Source organism: Triticum aestivum, chromosome 3A, assembly GCF_018294505.1.
Source record: "Triticum aestivum cultivar Chinese Spring chromosome 3A, IWGSC CS RefSeq v2.1, whole genome shotgun sequence".
Classification (NCBI taxonomy): domain Eukaryota; kingdom Viridiplantae; phylum Streptophyta; class Magnoliopsida; order Poales; family Poaceae; genus Triticum; species Triticum aestivum.
The window spans coordinates 38,067,723-38,090,025 of record NC_057800.1 but is presented as its reverse complement, the minus strand read 5'-3'; the positions used below and the strand labels follow the sequence as shown (position 1 = coordinate 38,090,025).

At 46.2% G+C, this 22,303-nt stretch overlaps 1 pseudogene; it reads right to left on the bottom strand.

The window, feature by feature from the left end:
• Positions 1-4,457: 4,457 nt before the first annotated feature.
• The window catches only part of LOC123057762 (indole-2-monooxygenase-like), a 91,005-nt pseudogene continuing 73,159 nt past the window's right edge, over positions 4,458-22,303 (bottom strand).

Sequence of the window (22,303 nt, the reverse complement as noted above, 5' to 3'; positions counted from 1 at the left end):
CCATCCACGGCACCGGAAATTTACCCACCGTAGAAAAGGACCGTGCATGTGATGAGAAAGACAAGTGGAGCACGGTGTGTTTTGATAGGCTCGATTTTTGTCCGAGAGTGATTTTTCTACCGCACATGGATATACAGAGATACACCGTCCACACACATATTCATCGTCGGTTTATATTTTTTTGACACTTCAAACCTTCTTTATTCATTTATCAGAATGGTTGCATCCTTAATCCTTTATAAGCATAGGAATTACAGCCACCGGGCCGAATCTAGCCATGTATTAGGAGGAGATATTCTATCATCATCCAAGGTAGCTAACTCATGAGTTGCGCAAAGAAAAAGGTAGCTAACTCATGCGCTACATCATTTTTCTACCGTAAATGGATAACAGGGATACACCATCCACCCATAATGGAACAGATAAGAGAGAATAAACAGGAGTCTAGAGAGGCGACTTCTGATGGCGATCCTGACGAGCGTACCTCCTTCTGCTCGTACGGCCGTCAGGGCTCATTGCAGCCTTCCTTCTCCCCACCCATCCACTATATCTTAGCGCGAGGATACCCTCGCCTATTGTCAACGGTGTCCAAGATCTTGCGTGCAGACACAGAGAGGCAGCGGTGGTGGTTGTTGGATAAATTAGCAATTTTCCGACGATTTAATTCATACTAGCACATATGCCCGTGCGTTGCAACGGGAGGAACAGATCCTCGTACGCCTCAAGAAACTCATCTTTTTTGCCACTTCTCTTCACCACATCACCCATGGTCACGATGAATGTGATCAACCCTACCCTGCATTGACTTGTAATCTCATTTGTCTTGGTGCTCCTCCTCGCTGGTGACGGGCCCTCCATGCACACTCTCGGAATTTGCATGTGTCGCCCCCCCCCCCCAATCCCGCACACACACACACAAAAATGAATGCATAAAGAGTGATAGTGGAATTAAGAAAGAAAGAAAGAAACCAAGCCAACGTAATGAATGAATGGGTTATGTCATTCAACAATTGAAGGCACATAAACATCATACATTGGGTGGAGCATAGACAGACAAAGTTCTGGCGAAGTCGAAACGACGATATTAGATGCTTTGGGTGGAGCAATGTCGTGCACGAGAACTTGTGATTCAGATTGGGTTAAGGACGAGAGAGGGAGAGTAGGAATGCAAATATGGCATGAATTACTCAACCCCCTTGCTATATAGCTTAGGTGGACATTCCATCGATGAACTTGCTAGTGAATATTGTGTATTAGAAACCTTTCAATCAACTCCTACTTGGAACCATGATAATCTTGATGCATGCATGAAGGAAATCATAAGCATACCAAGAACGTAAATAATCATGAAAATTGAAAAATACGTTTAAGAAACTGTAATCACTTGCAATATTGATCGACTGACAATTACAACAGACTCCCAAGCAAAAAAAAGTCATTGGAACAAATACCAACGGAAACAACACTGGGACAGAAAAATATAGTTTTGAGAGAGTCTAGACAATATTAATTCGATAATTAGAAAAACGAACATGATACCCTTGAGTTATACTTATGGATGGGAGGAGCAGGACAACATGTTTTTGGAAAACATAAACAATGAAACTGAATTAGTGTAAAAAAAACTTGTGAAACCAAATGACAACTTAATGTAAAGAAGGTTCTATCAATACTCTATAAAAAGAACCGTGACTTCGTAAATCTCAAGATGATATGCCGGCTCAGTCTCTCGGAGGTGCTCATAGGGGTAGGGTGTGCATGTATGCGTTCATAGGGGTGAGTGTATGCGCGTGTATATGAGCGCTTGTGTCTGTACTGATGCTCAAAAAAAGAAAGGGAATATATATATATATATATATATATATATATATATATATATATATATATTGTTTTAACTATGCATTAAGGCACACCCGGCCGCATGCATGTCCTGAAAGTGGAACTTCATGTCAGTCTATCATGAGTAAGAATAATAATTTAGAACACAAATACTCAGTTGGAAAACATTAATTGTTAACACTAATAAGCGGCACACGAGGATACCTAGAGTTTTTTTTTTGGACACTGGTAGCTGGTGCCGGCAAGCTTGAGGTGGCCTGACAATGATCCTAATCTGTACGCTCTCTACTATTTCGAAATCAACTGAGAAAATTACCAACATATATCAAATAAAACATGGTGAGACTAAGTACGCACCAGGAAGACTCATGAGTACATATGGGCAGAAATTTTTGGCACCACTGCTGCAAGCAGCGCCCTTCAGGCCATGCTAGGAAATAACATATCTGATCTCTAGTTGTATGTAGGAGGACATCATCCAGATAAATCAGAAGTACATACAACACTGCCTGCATGCCCTAGGAGAAGGATTAGGAGTTTATTAAGGCTCGTGATTTGGGCCGCATCTGTCTTGCGCTTTGGCCGTCCTAGCCTCCTAGGTAATGGAATCTTTGGAGGAACTTGGACACCATGTTAGTAATCGAGCAAGTCACGACCATAATCACCAACGTAAAGTTAATCGTAGCCTGACATTGCAACCGACCTGATCGCCTTTCCTCTCGTTATTCCTCAAGCATGGTATCGACGACGACCACTAGCACTATTAGACGCGGAAGAGAGTTAGACACGGGCTCGCGTGGTCACGCCGCCGCAAAGTAACAACCTCCAGCTGCACCAGGAACGGTGCCTACCCGACGTGCCGCACAATCTCTGTGACGGATCACGGCCTCTCGGTGTCTTTCCCTCCGCCCTATCCTCCGCAACCTCCTCCTCGTTGTCTTCCCCGATCACGGCCTCGAGCGGTCAACCCTGATCACGGCCGCCTCGAGCGGCCAACGTCCCACTCCTTCCGCAAAAGCTCCAGTTATTCAAGTCCACGACGGCGGCCTGCAACACATGCACCAAGGAGACTCGTCGCAACACTGGCGGCAAGAAGAATGATACGGCGCCCGCCACAGTTAGAACACGACCAACGACGACGACGCAGTGCCGCACGCCCGCACCCCACATGAAGGTAGCCTGCTCCCGTTAGATTGTTCATGTCGCTGATGTGGCTGCTGCCGCCGCAGCCGTGCAGCTTGTTCCCGTCGCCGCCATTGCTTCAACTTCGATCAACACGGCGCCGATGTTGCTCCCGTCTTCGTCAAAGCTGTTGGCAGCTTTAGGGTTTCATGCCCGCCACGGTAGAACACCACCAAAGACGATGACGCGGGGCGCACCCCACATCGCTGAATTGACTTGGTGCTTCGATCCAGGGAGTCAAGAAGCCTTTTTATGTGCCTATGCATCGACCTGTGGAAGGCCAAAGGAGTCCCTGCCGATCTCGTCATGGTTGTGCGTGCTCCACGATACTTCGTGTGGGAGAAGGCGATGGGAGCAGGAAGGATTGGACGAAAGACGATGTTTCTGGATCAAAAGAGGAAGGACTTGATCAAATAGGAAAGAGATCGGGACTGTCCCGACAGCGCAGCGTGATCGTGATATGGAGTAGAAAGGAAGGAGATCAGCAAATAGCGATGGAGATTTATTTTTTTATAGGAATAGGAATAATAGCGATGGAGTATTGGAGATGGAGTCGGACCTGGCAACATACCTCTTCGGTGACAGAGGCCCAACTAACAGGCAGCCCAGTACAGGCGCAGGCGAACCATAAGTCCGTAATACCCACCAGTTGGCCAAGTCAAAGCCGCGACGGCGGTAACTGCATCCTCGGCAATCTTCTTCTAGGTTTCGGAGTCTCTAGGCATTGTGATATTGAGGAAGTAGAGAACGTACTCGAAGTTGAGGATAAAGATGATCAAATTTAGATCTAAACTTGTTCCATAGGGTCCTGCGGATCAAATTTAGATCTGTAATTTTGTGCCATCGTAGATGCTTGTTCTACTTATTTGTATAATTGTATATCATTAGTCTTTGTTTCCCGAGCTGTGAATCAACTTTAAATCTGAAAATACATGTCATGGTAGATGCGTGTACGATATATGTGCTGGTTTGTTTTCCAGAGCTGTTTGCAAGTGTAGAGATTCATTGTCCTTGGTATCTGTATGATTTAGAGTTCTACTAAGCATGTGATTTTTACGGTCTACGAAGCATGTGAGTTTTCATTTTGTATTGTCCCAATGGATGTTATGCTGTATATAAGATAACAATAAGAAATGTGAATCACAAAAGTAATAGACGACTAGCATGTTGCACGTGCATTTGTGCTGGCAACCATGCTAGTTTACTTTAAAAGTACTTCGACATTATGTCTTTTCTCTTTTATTTCATATTTATGTAATGATAAAAGTAGTGGTCAAACATGTGCATTGACGATTGTCAACGTTCTAAACAACAATATTTGTATCTATACAAGCAAGAATTGGCCATTATTTATTGGCACCATTTTCCCTTGTAACACCTTCTTCCCAAGAAAACAGTTATACTGATAAACACAAAGTATTTAGCTTAGCTCGATTTTACATGCGTGACTTTGGAATCAACAATAGTTTCTCCTTCCTACGAATGCTTATCCCAAACACCTCTGTCATATCGATATCTTTTCTCTCAACCCCAATCGGAAGTTCCCAGTCAAAATGGTTCACGATGTTTGCCAACATAAGCTCAACAAAGGCGATTCCGAGGTTTATACCAGGGCATATCCTTCGTCCTGCCCCGAATGGCAAGAAATGAAAATCATTCCCCTTAATGTTGACATTCCTAGCATTTCCTTCATCTGTAAATCTTTCAGGTATGAACTCTTCAGCATCCTCCCAGGAGCTTGAATCCCTCCCAATGGCCCATGCATTGACGACGACACGCGTCCCTGCGGGAACCATGTATTCGTCGATGGTACAGTCAGCCATGGCAAGGTGCGAAGCAAGGAGAGGTGCAATAGGATACAACCTGAGAGACTCTTTTATTACTGCTCTCAGGTACACCATGTTGTTCGATTCAGTTGCGCTCACAATTTCTTGTCCCCGGGGTACGATACTCCTCACTTCATCTTGTAGCTTTCCCATGAAGTGCGGCCTCCTCATGAGCTCAGCCAAGGTGAATTCGAGGACATTAGCTGACGTGTCTGTTGCACCGAAAAATACATCCTGTAGGGAACTGCACGACACCCTAAACGGGGTGTGGCTCTTTCATTGTATAGAGGTACCCATGGGGTACAATACAATGTTACAATATATATGTACAGATGCTACGTATATACAGTCTAACACCCTCCCTCAATCTGAATTGTGGCCTGAAGTACAAAGCAAGTTAAGATTGCGCCTACAGCCTACAAACTGTGGTTGTGGAAGAGGCTTTGTGAAGATGTCAGCAAGTTGATCCTTGGATGAGGTAAACTTGATACAGAGTAGTTTCTGTGCAACACGTTCCCGAACAAAATGATAGTCAACCTCAATGTGTTTTGTTCGAGCATGGAACACCGGGTTAGATGAGAGATAAGTAGCACCGATGTTGTCACACCACAAAACTGGAGGCTGAGCCGGAGAGACACGCAACTCTCTCAACAGAGACTGTACCCATATGATCTCAGCAGTTGCGTCAGCGACAACTTTATACTCAGCTTCAGTACTACTGCGAGAGACTGTGGCCTGCTTACGAGCATTACAGGCGATCAAGTTAGAGCCAAGGAATACCGCATATCCCCCTGTAGATCGCCTGTCATCAGGACTACCAGCCCAGTCTGCATCAGAGAAAGCTGAGAGCTCACATGAGGGTGCAGGCTGAAGAAGCAAACCATAGGAGGCAGTAAGGCAGACATAGCGAAAAAAATACGCTTCACAGCTGACCAATGAGATGTCATGGGAGCATGCAGAAATTGACACACACGGTTGACTGCATAAGAGATATCAGGCCTGGTAATAGTAAGGTATTGCAGACTACCAACAAGACTGCGATACTCAGTGGCATCATCAGACGAGATTGAGAGTCCCCATCAAGAGCAGACGACCGATCAGTGGCAGACATCGGAGTGACAAACTGTTTGCACTGAAGCATTCCAGCACGCCGCAACAAGTCCAGGGAGTACTTCTTCTGAGTAAGAGTAAGCCCAATAGAAGAAAGAGAAACCTCCCGACCAAGGAAAAAATGCAGTGCACCTAAATCCTTGACAACAAAGTTATCACTGAGAGAAGTCACAAGGCGATCAGCAGCAGCAACAGAGGAACTGATGAGAATGATGTCATCAACATAAACCAGGAGAGACATCGTAACCTTAGGACGCTGTAGGAGAAACAATGACGTATCAGCAGTGGAGGGAGTAAACCCAAGGGCCCAAAGAACAGATCCAAGGCGAGCATGCCATGCGCGAGGGGCCTGCTTGAGTCCATATAGCGCCTTAACCAGTCGACAGAGATGATGAGGACGTGCCGGGTCAACGAAACCAGGCGGCTGACGCATATAAACCTCCTCCTCTAGAATGCCATGGAGAAAAGCGTTCTGCACATCAAGCTGACGAAGGAACCACCCACGAGTAACAGCAAGAGACACCAATAATCGAATGGTAGTAGGTTTGATGACTTGACTGAACGTGTCTTCATAATCAAGACCATACCTCTGTTTGAAACCCTTGGCGACTAGCCGTGCCTTGTATCGTTCGATGGAACCATTAGCATGTCTCTTGACTTTAAACACCCACCTGGAATCAATGACATTGACACCAGATACTGGAGGAACAAGACGCCAGGTGTCATTCTTGTGAAGAGCCTGAACTTCCTGTTCCATGGCAGCATGCAAGTGAGGGATGCTCAATGCAGCCTGAAAGTGGCGAGGCTCTGCAGTGGGATCGGCAGTAGCATGGGCCATGCATGCAGCAAGCCACACAACCGTACCATCCGTGCGTTCCTTCGGACAAAAAATGCCGTGCTGGCTCCATGTTCAAGGACGAAGAACAACCGCAGGCTGCGGCGACGAGGACGGCGTGGGACCCGGCGAGTCCGACTCGAAGGAGGCCGAGACAGATCCTGTCAGCGATCTGGACACCGAAGTAGGGCTTGTCGGGGCAGGTGACAGCACTGTCGGGCCGGGCGAGGCACCGGCTGGTGAGCCCAGCACCAGTCCAGGTGAGCCAGGCGAGGCCAGAGCCGGCCTAGGCGAGCCAGGCGAGGTGGGCCCCGGTGAGATGGACGAGGCCAGAGCTGGCCCAGGCGAGCCAGGCGAGGCCAGCACCGGCCCAGTCGAGACGGTGACCCGCGAGCCAGGCGCGAGCGCGCATGGGTCGGGCGAGCCGGGGACCCGCGAGGCAGCCTCCACAGGTGAGGCGGTAGCGGGTTGGCGGGCGCCTGCTACCTCTTGAGCACTGTTTTGGTTTTCCCCGAAGAGGAAGGGATGATGCAGCAAAGTAGCGTAAGTATTTCCCTTAGTTTTTGAGAACCAAGGTATCAATCCAGTAGGAGGCTACGCGTGAGTCCCTCGCACCTGCACAAAACAAATAAATCCTCGCAACCAACACGATAAGGGGTTGTTAATCCCTACACGGCCACTTACGAGAGTGAGATCTGATAGATATGATAAGATAATATTTTTGGTATTTTTATGATAAAGATGCAAAGTAAAATAAAAGCAAAGTAAAAGCAAAAGGAAATAACTAAGTATTGGTAGATTAATATGATGAAGATACCCGGGGGCCATAGGTTTCACTAGTGGCTTCTCTCAAGAGCATAAGTATTCTACGGTGGGTGAACGAATTACTGTTGAGCAATTGACAGAATTTAGCATAGTTATGAGAATATCTAGGTATGATCATGTATATAGGCATCACGTCCGAGACAAGTAGACCGACTCCTGCCTGCATCTACTACTATTACTCCACTCATCGACCGCTATCCAGCATGCATCTAGAGTATTAAGTTAATGAAAACAAAGTAACGCCTTAAGCAAGATGACATGATTTATAGGGATAAACTCATGCAATATGATGAAAACCCCATCTTGTTATCCTCGATGGCAACAATACAATACGTGCCTTGCTGCCCCTACTGTCATTGGGAAAGGACACCGCAAGATTGAACCCAAAGCTTAGCACTTCTCCCATTGCAAGAAAGATCAATCTAGTAGGCCAAACCAAACTTATAATTCGAAGAGACTTGCAAAGATAACCAATCATACATAAAAGAATTCAGAGAAGATTCAAATATTGTTGATAGATAGACTTGATCATAAACCCACAATTCATCGTTCTCAACAAACACACCACAAAAAGAAGATTACATCGAATAGATCTCCACAAGAGAGGGGGAGAACATTGTATTGAGATCCAAAAAGAGAGAAGAAGCCATCTAGCTACTAACTATGGACTCGTAGGTCTGAGGTAAACTACTCACACTTCATCGGAGGGGCTATGGTGTTGATGTAGAAGCCCTCCGTGATCGATGCCCCCTCTGGCGGAGCTCCGGAACAGGCCCCAAGATGGGATCTCGTGGATACAGAAAGTTGTGGCGGTGGAATTAGGGTTTTGGCTCCGTATCTGATCGTTTGGGGGTACGTAGGTATATATAGGAGGAAGGAGTACGTCGGTGGAGCAACAGGGGGTCCATGAGGGTGGAGGGCGCACCTGGGGAGGGGTGGGGGGGGGGGGGGGGGGTAGGCACGCCCCTACCTCGTGGCCTCCTCTTTTGTGTCTTGACGTAGGGTCCAAGTCTCCTGGGTCTTGTTCGTTGAGAGAATCACGTTCTCAAAGGTTTCATTCCGTTTGGACTCGGTTTGATATTGCATTTCTTCGAAACCCTAAAATAGGCAAAAAAACAACAATTCTGGGCTGGGCTTCCGGTTAATAGGTTAGTCCTGAAAATAATATAAAAGTTGATAATAAAGCCCAATAATGTCCAAAACAGTAGATAATATGGCATGGAGCAATCAAAAATTATAGATACGTTGGAGACGTATCAGCGCCACCTGTCATGGATGGCGCATGCACGCTCGGAACACGAGTTACGTCCACGACCTGATCATCAAGAAGCTCGAGACGGGCGCCGCGTCGAATACCTGCAGCATGATTAGGAAGCAACGCAGGGGCATATGCAACATCCACAAATTGATCAGGCAAAGGTGTAGACACATGCACTGATGATATAGAAGTGGTAGAGTGAGTCGGAAGTGCACGAAAGGGAAACACATTTTCATCAAACACAACATCACGAGAAATGTAGACGCTGTTTGTTGGAACATGTAGGCACTTGTACCCTTTGTGGAGGGAACTATACCCGAGAAAAACACACTTCTTAGACTGAAACTCGAAACACACTTCATTGAACCGGTTGCTCCTTGCCAACCTCCTTGCGCTCCACCACAATCGCCACACTAACAGCTCGTGAGTTGGCGGCTACGTATAACAACAACGGCTCTTTCTCGACTGGAGCAGCAAGGACCGGCGGCTCAGCACGCTATGTCTTCAAATCTTCAAAAGCAGAGTTTGCAGCCTCGCTGCAAACAAAATCATTTGTTTTCTTCATCATCTGATATAAAGGCATCGCCTTCCCCCCTAACCGGCTTATGAACCGGTTTCAAGCAGCAACACGACCCGCCAGCCGTTGAACGTCATTGATGCATGTTGGCTTGGCCAGGGATGTAATTGCCTTGATTTTCTCCGGGTTAGCTTCAATACCTCGGTTGGACACCAAAAAACCCAAGAGCTTGCCGGCTGGAACTCCAAAAACACACTTGGCCGGGTTAAGCATCATTTTGTAGACCCGGAGATTATCGAAGGTCTCTTTCAGATCTGCGACCAAGGTTTCCTCTTTCCTAGATTTTACCACTATATCATCCACATAAGCATGAACATTATGCCCAATTTGATTGTGAAGACAATTCTGCACACACCGTTGGTAAGTCGCATGGGCACTCTTAAGCCCAAAAGGCATAGACACATAGCAGAAAGATGCAAAAGGAGTGATAAAAGCCGTCTTCTCTTGATCTTCGACTGCCATCTTGATCTGATGATAACCTGAATAAGCATCCAAGAAACTCAAACATGTGCAACTCGCCGTCGCATCGATGATCTGATCAATACGGGGGAGGGTAAAAGGGTCAGCCGGACAAGCCTTGTTTAAATCAGGGTAATCCACACACATACGCCAGGTGCCGTTCTTTTGGAGTACAAGCACCGGGTTGGCTAACCACTCTTGGTGAAAGGCTTCTACAATGAACATTTCCGCCAAGAGCCGGGCCACCTCTTCTCCAATGGCATTGCGCCTTTCTTCATTGAACCGTCAGAGAAACTGTCTAACAGGTTTAAACTTTGGATCAATAGTGAGAGTGTGCTCAGTGAGTTCCCTCGGGACACCCGGCATGTCGGAAGGTTTCCATGCAAAGATGTCCCGGTTCTCACGGCTGAACTCGATGAGCGCGCTTTCCTATTTTGGATCCAAGTTTGCACTCATGATGAACTGCTTGGATGAGTCGCCAGGCACAAAGTCATCCATCTTGGTGTCATCAGCGGATTTGAACTTCAACACCGGCTCATGCTCTGTTGCTGGTTTCTTTAACGACATCATGTCTGCCGGGTCAACGTGATCCTTGTAAAACTTTAACTCCTCTATTGCACAAATAGATTCAGCATAGGCAGCATCACCTTCTTCACACTCTAAAGCTATTTTCCGGCTCCCATGTACTGTAATGGTGCCCTTATAACCCGGCATCTTGAGCTGCAAATATACATAGCACGGCCGAGCCATGAATTTGGCATAAGACGGTCGTCCAAACAGAGCATGATATGGGCTTTTGATCTTAACCACCTCAAAGGTTAATTTTTCTACTCTGGAGTCATACTCATCTCCAAAGGCTGCTTCCAGTTCAATCTTACCAACCGGGTATCCCGATTTGCCAGGTACCACACCGTGAAAAACAGTGTTGGATTGTTTAAGACTCTTATCAGTCAACCCCGTCCGGCGGAATGTCTCATAGTAGAGGATGTTGATGCTGCTGCCTCTATCCATGAGTACCTTAGTGAATTTGTATCCACCAACCTGAGGCGCCACTACCAAGGCCAAGTGACCCAGATTATCTACCCGGGGTGGGTGATCCTTTATGCTCCACACAATAGGCTGCTCTGACCAACGTAAATAACATGGAATCGCCGGCTCAACGGCATTAACGACCCTCTTGTGAAGCTTCTGGTCCCTCTTACATAAACTAGTGGTGAACACATGGTATTGCCCACTATTCAGCTGTTTCGGGTTGCTCTGATATCCGGACTGTTGCTGCTGATTAAGTTGGCCGGGTTGTGGATTATATCCTCCTTGGTTACCAGGATGGCCCTGACCGTGAAATCCTTCTCCACCCGAGCCGGCGCCCGGGCCATGGAAACTGCCTCCACCTGCACCGCCACGTGGGCCGTGACTGCTACCTCTTGAGCTTGCGTTGGATTTCCCCGAAGAGGAAGGGATGATGCAACAGAGTAGCGTAAGTATTTCCCTCAGTTTTTGAGAACCAAGGTATCAATCCAATAGGAGGCCACACTCAAGTCCCTCGTACCTGCACAAAACGATAGCTTCTCGCAACCTACGCGATTAGGGGTTGGCAATCCCTTCACGGTCACTTACGAGAGTGAGATCTGATAGATATAATATTTTTGGAATTTTTGGTATAGAGATGCAAAGTGAAAAGTTAAAGGCAAAGTAAAAAGCAAAGCAAGATTACAGTGATGGAGATTAATATGATGAGAATAGACCCGGGGGCCATAGGTTTCACTAGTGGCTTCTCTCAAGAGCATAAGTATTCTTAGGTGGGTGAACAAATTACTGTTGAGCAATTGACAGAATTGAGCATAGTTATGTGAATATCTAGGCATCATCATGTATATAGGCATCATGTCCGTGACAAGTAGACCGAAACGATTCCGCATCTACTACTACTACTCCACTCATCGACCGCTATCCAGCATGCATCTAGAGTATTAAGTTAAAAAACAGAGTAACGCTTTAAGCAAGATGACATGATGTAGAGAGATAAATTCATGCAATATGAAATAAACCCCATCTTGTTATCCTCGATGGGAACGATGCAATACGTGCCTTGCTGCCCCTTCTGTCACTGGGAAAGGACACTGCATGTGGCGACCCGAGCTCAGATGGTCAAGTCTCTGTGCTTCAGTGTCATCCCTGGATCAGTAATGCTGACACACACAATACTCGAAGGATTTATAACAGAGTAGCAATCACACACTATTACATCGAATGACTCCAAAGAGAACTTATTACAATAATATGGCTCAAGGCCATCTAATGCGATAACAACGGAAGTCTTGGAAGATAGGGTGAGTCCATCAACTCCAATGGCATAGCTGAGCTGCACGGCAATGACCTAACGAACCTTACTCCTCGTCTGAAAAGTCTGCAACATAATACGTTGCAGCCCGAAAATGGGTCGGCACATGGAATATGCTGGCAAAGTAACACAGTAGAGCAAGAACAAAATAATGCTATCACTACATGCATATATGGCTGGTGGAAAGCTCTATGGTTATAGTTTCGCGAAAAGCCAATTTTTCCCTTCAACAAAGGAATAGATTTTTATTTAACTATCATGGTGGTTGAAACATCATTGAGAAGGTACCCCCAACTCAATCCCAATTAAAGTGATTAACAACCCAACAATATTAATTAAACATGGTGAGATACATGTGATAACCCAAGTACTAGATACTCAAGAATTGTCCATAACCGGGGACAAGGCTAACCATGATTAGATTGTACACTCTGCAGAGGTTTACGCACTTTTCCCCACAAGACTCGATCGCCTCCGTTGGATTTCTCGCACTACATGGTGTTTGAGAACGGATGACCGAGACACAGTCTTTCAGAAACGTTAACTCTCTACTCCGGGTAGACCATACCAAACCTACAAAACCCACTACCTGCTGATCTACCTCTTCAAGAGCTTCACGTAACTTACTCAACTATGCTAGAGCCCATAATAGCTTGTGGCTGCACACGGAAGTTTCTTGTATGAATCATCTCTGTTCCCTTTGAGCCTGGGTGGCAGTCCATAGGAAGATCACATGGGTACCCCGGGATTTCCAAAAAATACAGACAACACTGGGTTCCCCAGGTGCCTCGATCCACCCAGTTGTTTGATTAAGTTGCCACCTTAAGTTGAACCATTATTTAAAAATCTCACATCTGTCATGAATTTCACTCAAACCCAAACCACGTCTACGAGCATAGCATAGCAATATAAGCAATACATAGAAGTAACTCCCAAGGGTTTGAATATAATAGGGCAATAGGTTCTACCTCAGCAACTACTTCCCAACCCACAAGTTAATGACATCCAGAGCATGCAATGTTTGAGGATTGGAACTAATGCATAAAAACTGCGTCATAATGGGATATGATCAAAGTGTTACTTGCCTGGCTGACGATACGCGAATCCTAGAGACTCGTAGTAACACGCTTCGCACTCCGGGAATTCTATCGCAAGCAAACAATAACATACATAAGTAACAAGCAACGATGCACAAGCAAAACTCAAATAAGAGAGGTTGACCAGAAAGTTCAACTTAAGAACTCCGGTACGCAAAAAGAATCAAATCAAACGAAGCAACGAAAGTCAAACGATGAAAGAAAACCACTTCGTTTACTAATCTGAAACTAGGTCAAATTGTACAGTAGCAAAAACTTGTTTGAGTTGGTTAAACGGAAAGAGGGTTTCGAGGCGAAACTTCAGGCGCTTGAATCGCCTGATTCCGATAAACGAGCGAAAAGATAAACATAATCTAAGATCGGATCAGAAGTTGCGATCAGAGAAAATCGCGGAATAAGTCCGATAAAAGAAAACTCACGAACAGACTAACGAACGAGCGTTCGTTAGTTGTAACTAACGGGCGAGGAATCGTTCGTTAAAATGAACATTCGGGCGAACGTCCGCTAACTAGAAGAACCGAGAAAAAAAAAGAAAAAACCGGCGGATCCGAAAAAAACGGATCTAGGGTTTCTTAAAAAACCGAACGGTCTTTAAAAAAACCGGCAACGGGGTCCGGCGGCTACCTCCGGTGAGAGGTCCGGCGAAGCGAGGCAGTGGCAGGCGGCGGCTTGCGGGGCGGCGGCGCTCAGCGGCGGCACGAGCTGCGGCGGTGGCGGCGGCAGGCGGTGGCGGCAAGCGGCGCGGGCGGTGGGGCGTGGCGGCGCGGGCGGCGGTGGTGGTGGTGTTGGGGCAGGGTGGTGGCGTATATAAGGGGGGGGCAGCGACTTCGAGGAGGGGGCAAGGCGCGGCGGAGGCGAAGTCCAACTCGAACTCCGGTCCGAGTGGCGGCGGCGGAGGCGCGCGCGCATGCAGGAGGCGGTGGCGGCGGCCTGGCGCGGCTGGGCCTTAGGCCCAGTCGCCGCGGAAACACCTTTTTTTTAAACTTGGCCGACCGAAATAAAATGTAAAAAAAAAAAAAAAAACTAAAAATGCCAAAACAAATTTTCACCGTCTAAATAAAATATTTAGGACGAGTTGGACATTTTCTTGGCCCTAAAATGCAATTTTGAAAACGTGCAATTTTTCTAATGCAAATAAAATCCGAATAAAATAAAATAAAATCCAATAAATGATTTTAATATTCTTCCTCCGATATTTCAATTATTTTGTAGAAGTCATATTATCTCCACTCATTTGATTTAATATGAAATATTTCTCGGAGAGAAAAATTATTAAAATCAAAATCCTCGTTTCATTATTTGATAAAAATCAAATATGAAAACCGGAAAATCCCCAACTCTCTCCATGGGTCCTTGAGTTGCTTAGGATTTCGAGGATTGCGGAACGGAAATGCACTAAATGATGGTATGCATGGATGATCTATTTATAACATTCCAAATTGAAAATTTGGGATGTTACAAACCTACCACCCTTAAGATGAATCTTGCCCTCGAGATTCGGGTTCGCTAGAAAATAGGTATGGGTGGTCCTTGCGGAGATCATCCTCTCGTTCCCAGGTGGCTTCATCCTCGGTATGGTGGCTCCACTGAACTTTGCAAAACTTGATAACCTTACTGTGGGTGACTCTGTTGGCAAACTCAAGAATTTTAACTGGCTTCTTCCCGCAAGTCAAATCACTGTCCAACTGAATCGCCTCCAAGGGTACTGTATCTCTTAATGATATATCAGCCATCTCAGCATGACACTTCTTCAGTGTGAAACGTGGAACACATCATGGACTCCTGACAATCCCTCAGGTAACTCCAACTTGTAGGCAACATCTCCCATCCGTTCCAAAATGCGATACGGTCCTACAAATCTCGGGGCTAACTTTCACTTAACTCCAAAATGTTTCACTCCTCGCCAGGGCGATACTCGCAGATATGCTCTAACTCTTCTGCCTGGACTGAGCAATCTTCAGTCAGTCTCGGATCAGTTTTACCTTCTCCTTAGATTCTTTAATCAAGTTTGGTCCAAACAACTGTCGGTCTCCTACCTCATGCCACATCAACGGTGTTCTGCACCTGCGTCCATACAAGGCTTCAAACGGTGCCATCTTCAAACTAGCTTGGTAGCTATTGTGGGATGAGAACTCTGCATACGGCAAATTGTCATCCCAACTAGATCCATAATCTACCGCACAGGCTCTCAACATGTCCTCCATAATTTGATTGACTCTCTCAGTCTGTCCATCTGTCTGCGGGTGAAATGCTGTACTGAACTCCAATCTCATTCCCAAAGTCTGGTGTAACTGATGCCATAACTTTGAAGTAAACTGTGTTCCTCGATCCGATACGATGGTCCTCGAAACTCCATGTAGACATACGATCCTGGACATATAGATCTTGGCCAACTTTGCACTTTTATAGGTGGTTTTCACTGGGATGAAGTGAGCTACTTTGGTCAAACGATCAACTACTACCCATATGGAATCATATCCTGTTTTAGTCCTAGGTAATCCGGTGATAAAGTCCATGCCAAGTTTATCCCACTTCCATTCGGGTATCGGCATAGGCTGTAACAGTCATGTTGGCTTCTGATGTTCTTCCTTAACTCTCTGACATACATCACATACGGCTACATACTTGGCAATATCCTTCTTCATACCAGTCCCCCAAAAACGTTCCTTCAAATCCAAATACATCTTGGTGTTTCTGGGGTGTATCGAGTATGGTGAGTCATGGGCCTCTTGAAGTATTAACTTCCTGATCTCCTGGTTGTTGGGCACGTAAATACGGTCCTCAAACCATAGGGTATCGTGCTCATCCTCATGAAAACCTTTGGCCTTTCCTTTGCCCACCTTCTCCTTTATCTCGGCAATCTCTTTATCATCTTTTTGAGCTTCCCGAATCTTGTCCAGCAATGTCGACTGAACCTCCATTGTGGCAATGAACCTTCTAGGTACAATCTCTAATCGAAGTTCCATGATGTCCTTTGCAAATTCCTTCGGCAGTCCTTTACTTTCAAGGATATTAGCATAACTCTTCTGACTCAATGCGTTTGCTACGACATTGGCCTTTCCTGGATGATAGTGTAGCTTCATGTCATAATCCTTTATAAGATCCAACCATCTCCTCTGCCTAAGGTTCAGCTCCTTCTAGGTAAAGATGTACTTCAAACTCTTGTGATCCGTGTACACATCACAACGGTTTCCAATAAGGTAATGTCTCCAAGTCTTCAACGCATGCACTACGGCTACTAGCTCCAAATTATGTGTAGCATAATTCAACTCATGATGTTTTAGTTGTCGTGAGGCATACGAAACAACTCTTTCGTCCTGCATAAGCACACATCCAAGTCCTAAGCGAGAGGCGTCGCAATACACTTGGAACTCCTTATGTATATCTGGCAGTACTAGCACTGGGGTTGTAGTCAAACGTTTCTTCAACTCCTGGAAACTTGCTTCACAATCTTCTGTCCAGTTAAACTTGGTATCCTTCTTCAACACTTCAGTCATTGGTTTTGCAATCTTGGAAAAATTCTCAATGAATCTCCGGTAGTATCCCGCGAGTCCAAGAAAACTGCGGATCTCGCTAACTGAGGTGGGTGCCAACCATTCAGTGACTGACTGAACCTTGCTGGGGTCTACTGCTATACCTTCTCCTGATATAACATGTCCAAGGAATCCGACTTTCTTCAGCCAAAACACGCATTTGCTAAACTTAGCATACAACTGGTGTTCCCTGAGCTTCTCGAGAACTAAACACAAATGCTCTTTGTGCTCCTCCTCGTTCTTCGAGTATACCATGATATCATCAATAAACACCACAACAAACTTGTCCAAATACTCCATGAACAACTTGTTCATCATGCTCATGAAATAGGCAGGGGCGTTAGTCAGTCCAAGCGACATGACCGTGTACTCGTATAATCCATATCGCGTTGTGAATGCCGTCTTTGGTATGTCCTTCTCTCGTATCTTCAACTGATGATACCCTGATCATAAATCGATCTTTGAGAACACTTTAGCTCCTTGCAACTGATCAAACAGATTATTGATCATCGGCAATGGGTACTTGTTATTTATCGTCACTTCATTCAAGGCTCGATTATCAACAACCATCCTTAGGGATTTATCTTTCTTATCAACCAAAAGTACTGGGGCTCCCCAAGGTGATGAACTTCTTCGGATGTATCCTTTCTCCAATAAATCCTTGATCTGTTTCTTAATTTCCTCCAGATCACTCGCGGGCATTCGATAGGGTCTCTTGGATATTGGTCATGTTCCTGGTAACAGCTCTATCAAAAACTCAATGTCTCTGTCCGATGGCATGCCTGGTAACTCCTCTGGGAACACATCCGGGTAATCCTTTACTACCGGCACTTCCTCCTGAACAACTCCCGTAAGGGCATTCACTTGACTCCTCCTAGGCACATGCCTAGATACATACTTAATCTGTTTTCCTTCCGGAGTGGTGAGATAAATCGACTTACTAGCACAGTCAATGTGTCCTCCAAACTTTGACATCCAGTCCATACCCAATATCACATCCAATCCTTGCGACTCCAAGATAATTAGGTCGGACGGGAACACATGTGTACCAATGGTTAAGGGTATCTGGTCACACCATCGGCTAGCCATATACTCTGCTCCGGGTGAACTCACTAAGAGAGGGGGCCTAAGGGTTTGGTTTGGTAGTTTAAACTTATCCACGAATCCCCTTCATATGTATGAATGCGATGCACCAGTATCGAAAAGAACAAGAGCGGTAAATGACTTAACCAAAAACTTACCTATTACCGCGTCCGGCTGCTCTTCAACCTCCTCCACGTTAATGTGGTTCACTTGTCCTTTGTTGAATGGATTGGGCTTCTTCCCAGCGCTTGCATTTCCGTTTCCATTCCTTCCTTCGGGGCAATCATTGGCATAGTGCCCTGTCTTCCCACACTTAAAACAGGTAACCTGACTTAAGTCTCTTTTGGCGGGAGTGGACGGGTTGGAGCGGTTCTGATTTTTGTTAGCTTCGTTCCCCGTCCCATTCTTAGCACCACTGTGGTTATGTGATCCTCCTCCAGTGTGGTTGTGACCTCCATGGTTATGAACAAGTCCTCTCGAGTTCGGGGTTAGGCGAGGCTTCTGCTGAGCTCCTGAGTTATACTTCCCTTGTCCATACTTTCTCTTGCGGATCTCAATCTGCTGCTGTTTCCCTTCAATCACAAGAGCCTTATCTACCAACTCCTAGTAGTTGTTGAAGGTTGCTACCATCAACTGCATGCTCATCTCATCATTCAGCCCTTCCATAAACTTCTCCTGCTTCGCGGCATCTGTGGCCACATCATCAGGGGCATAGCGTGATAACTTGCTAAACTCATGCATGTACTGAGCCACAGTACGATTCCCCTGGCGTAGGTTGCGAAACTCCCGCTTCTTCATCTGCATAGCTCCAGTTGAGACATGGGCGGTGCGGAAAGCTTGCTGAAACTGGTCCCAAGTGACGTTGGCTACAGGAAAAGTGGTTGTGTAATTTTCCCACCATGAGGCTGCTGGTCCATCCAATTGATGTGGGGCAAAGCGCGCCCTCTCAGCATCTGTGGAACCTGCGCTGGTCAACTCCCTTCCAATAAGGCATAGCCAATCATCAACAACTATAGGCTCGGTGCTACTGGAAGACACCGGCGGCTGTAACCTTAGAAAACGGGCTTGGTTGTCCACTGGCGGTGGGTTGTTGTTGTTGTTGTTGTTGTTGTTGCCCTGGTTCTGAACTAGCAATTGCATCAAGGCATTCTGCTGCTGGATCAACTAGGTGAGCTCCAGCGGGAAGGCAAAACCGGTGTCACGTCTCGGAGGCATCTGATGGCACTAGTAGAAAAAGGGCCTGTTGTCCCGGTTCGTAAGGGCCTTTTGTCCCGGTTCCTGAACCGGGACTGAAGGGTCGGTACTAATGCCCTGTCCCTTTAGTACCGGTTCAATCCAGAACCGGGACAGATGGGCCTCCACATGGCCTGTGCGCGGAGCCCAGGCAGGAGACCCTTTGGTCCCGGATGTTGGCACCAACCGGGACCAGTAGGCATCCACGCGTCAGCATTTCTGTGGCTGGGGTTTTTGTTTTTTTGGAAGGGGGGGGGTTAATTTAGTTGTTTCATATATTGTGTTAGCTAGGTATAATTAATAGAGAGAAGTGTCCTCTCTTATGTCCGTGCTTGGTCGACGCTACATACTATACATACGTATAGAGAGGACTAGACACGCTAGCTAGCTAGTAAGCAAACGAAGGAAACAGAAGATCGTCATGAACATATATGCATACAGAGAGAAGTGATATCGACCACCTCTCCTTCTCCGAGAGATTGGTCGAACAACAAGTTCTCGTATATCTATCCGACACTACCGGCTACATATATACAATAATTATCTCTTACAAATATAATCTCCTAACATACGGACTCAGGGTCAAGAAAGAATGCCGCCAATTCCTCTTGAATTGCTCGCATGCGAGCTGGTGCTAGGAGTTCATCCCGCTTCCGAAACATCTAATTTGAAGAAGGGGGTCAATACATATATATATATATATATATATATATATATATATGAATGAATGAAACTCAACACAAATGATGGTAATAACATAAAATTGTGAATGTTGTTATTTACGCACTTCATATTGTTCGTCAGAGTAGCCCCGCTCACAGGTCGTGTGGCGGATGGACTCGCAAACATAGTATCCACAGAAATCATTCCCTTGTTCCTACCACAACCACTTTACAAGAAATAGAGGTCAGTCAAACTGATAAGCAAGAATGCCAAATGGTATTGATGAAACTAGCGCTTGAATCAATAGGAGATGCGTGGAACATGCTACTATAGTACTTTCTTTCGGGTGTCTAAATTGTAGCTTCTTCGGGAGTCCCGGAGCTTTTTTGGTGAATTTTTTCCAAACCCTGCCAGAAAAAGAACAATTACTTGATATATCAAGAAATGAACAAAGTTGCTAATATGGTGGATAATGATCGATTTAACTTACTTCTCGAGCATTTGAGTCATGTTCGCATAGTCCTGGGGATCTTTTTGTCTTGAGTCTAAGACGGTTACTAGTCCCTGCTCAAGCTTAATCTCTAGGAGAATATAGTGGAAACTGCACACGCATGCATAACTCATCAATTACATTACTATAACCTTGACTAATATATAAGGGAAACTGAATACGCACAAGACAGTAACACTCACTTAAAGTTGTAAGGAAAGAGTATTATATCTTTGTTTTCATTTATTACCAACGATCGTAGCAAGTTGGCCTCGGTATCTGCGGCATGAAATTTAACCTGAGTTGCATCTATGATATTTGTGTTAATGAACTCAATATCACCGATTTGTCGTTTCTTCAATTCGACGATCTTCAATCTGCATAATATAGTGAGGATAATTATAAATACATGCAATGAAAGAGCTGAGCTATATAGAGAGACTTAATGACAAAAGTGGTACTACTTACAGACAGTAGCAGGTGACCGTTGCTTTATCGAGGGCCAATTGATTGAAAAACTGAAAGAACTCCTCAAATGGAACAGGCAACAGATCAATTCCAACGAGGTCATGCTCCTTTTTAACTCTCACATACAAAGTACTCCTCCCCCAGACTCTCTGCAGATTTTCAAGTACCAATCATGCAATCTTCGCATCATCGTTGATAGAGATCTTTCATCTTTGACGAGAGGCTTCCCGTACTCGTTTCTTTGTATCTGCACCTCCATGAAATCATAGATTGCTATAACCGGGCACCATCCTCAGATCATTAGCGGGGGGTATGATGTCGCTAGGCACCTTGAGCGGGGGGTATGATTGCTTCGCTTGTTCGCCGAGCTGTGCAATTTGTTTCCCAGCTCGTCATTCTTTCAGCCTTTGATCACTGATAGTACTTCCCGACCGCTCCACTTCGGCAAATTCCTATCCAATAATGCGCTCATAGTTTCCTTTCGGCGGAGACTTGGGTGGTTTTGTCAGGGCAGCCAGAGTGTGCTTCGCTTTCACCGGATCTACCTTCTCCTCTGGAGGTGGATGTTTCTTTGCTTTCACCCATTCAAAGAAGTTCCTCACTTCTTCTCACGTGATCTCGGCATTCTCCTCCGGGGTCCTCTCGTATGTTAACTTCTCTGGATTCTTCAGAGAAGGGCCGAATCTGTATGTCCTCCCGCCTCTAGATGTACTGCTAGATGCCGACAGAGCAGACGGAGCGGTTGTCTTCTTTACTTGCTTATGAGGCAGAGGAGAAGGACTACGACACGCCGGAGCACCCAGAGCGACGGCAGGTCTCTTCCGCCCTTGCTGACTAGGCGGAGAAGGAGGAGGCTGGCTGCTCAGGCGTGCTAGCGCAGGCGGAGAAGGAGGCAGAGTACGGCCATGCGCCGGATAAGGAGCCAGCCAAGTGCCCTGATCATCACTCGCCGGAGGAGGAGGCGGTGGAGGAGGCGGAGTGCCCTGACTCGCCGGAGGAGGAGGAGGAGGCGGAGGCGTCCAGTTCAGAAGGTTGATGAGCTCCTTCCGCCATAGGCATGGAGTCTTCAGAGCAGAACCCAGCCTAGTCTCCCCTTCACCGGTAGGGTGGTCAAGCTGGAGGTCCTCAAATCCCTCCGTTATTCCATCCACCATCACCCTAGCATATCCTTCTGGAATCGGCCGGCAGTGAAAAGTTGCACCGGGTTCAGTAGGATAAACAGAGCTAACAGCCGCCTTGACCTTCAAATTCATCCATTGTGTCATAAGGTGGCAATTTTGAGACTCCGTGATAGCATCCATGGGATAGCTGGCAGGAACCGTCAAGACATGCTCCGGCTGAAGTAGCTTGGTGGAAGCCATGCTCCTTCTCCGCTGAGATGGCGGGGTAGCTTCGGGGAAAGCTTCGGCAGTTCGTTTGCTATGATTTGCTTCTCGTTCCTCTATCACTTGTACCCTTGCTTGCAGCGCCTGCATTTGGGTCTG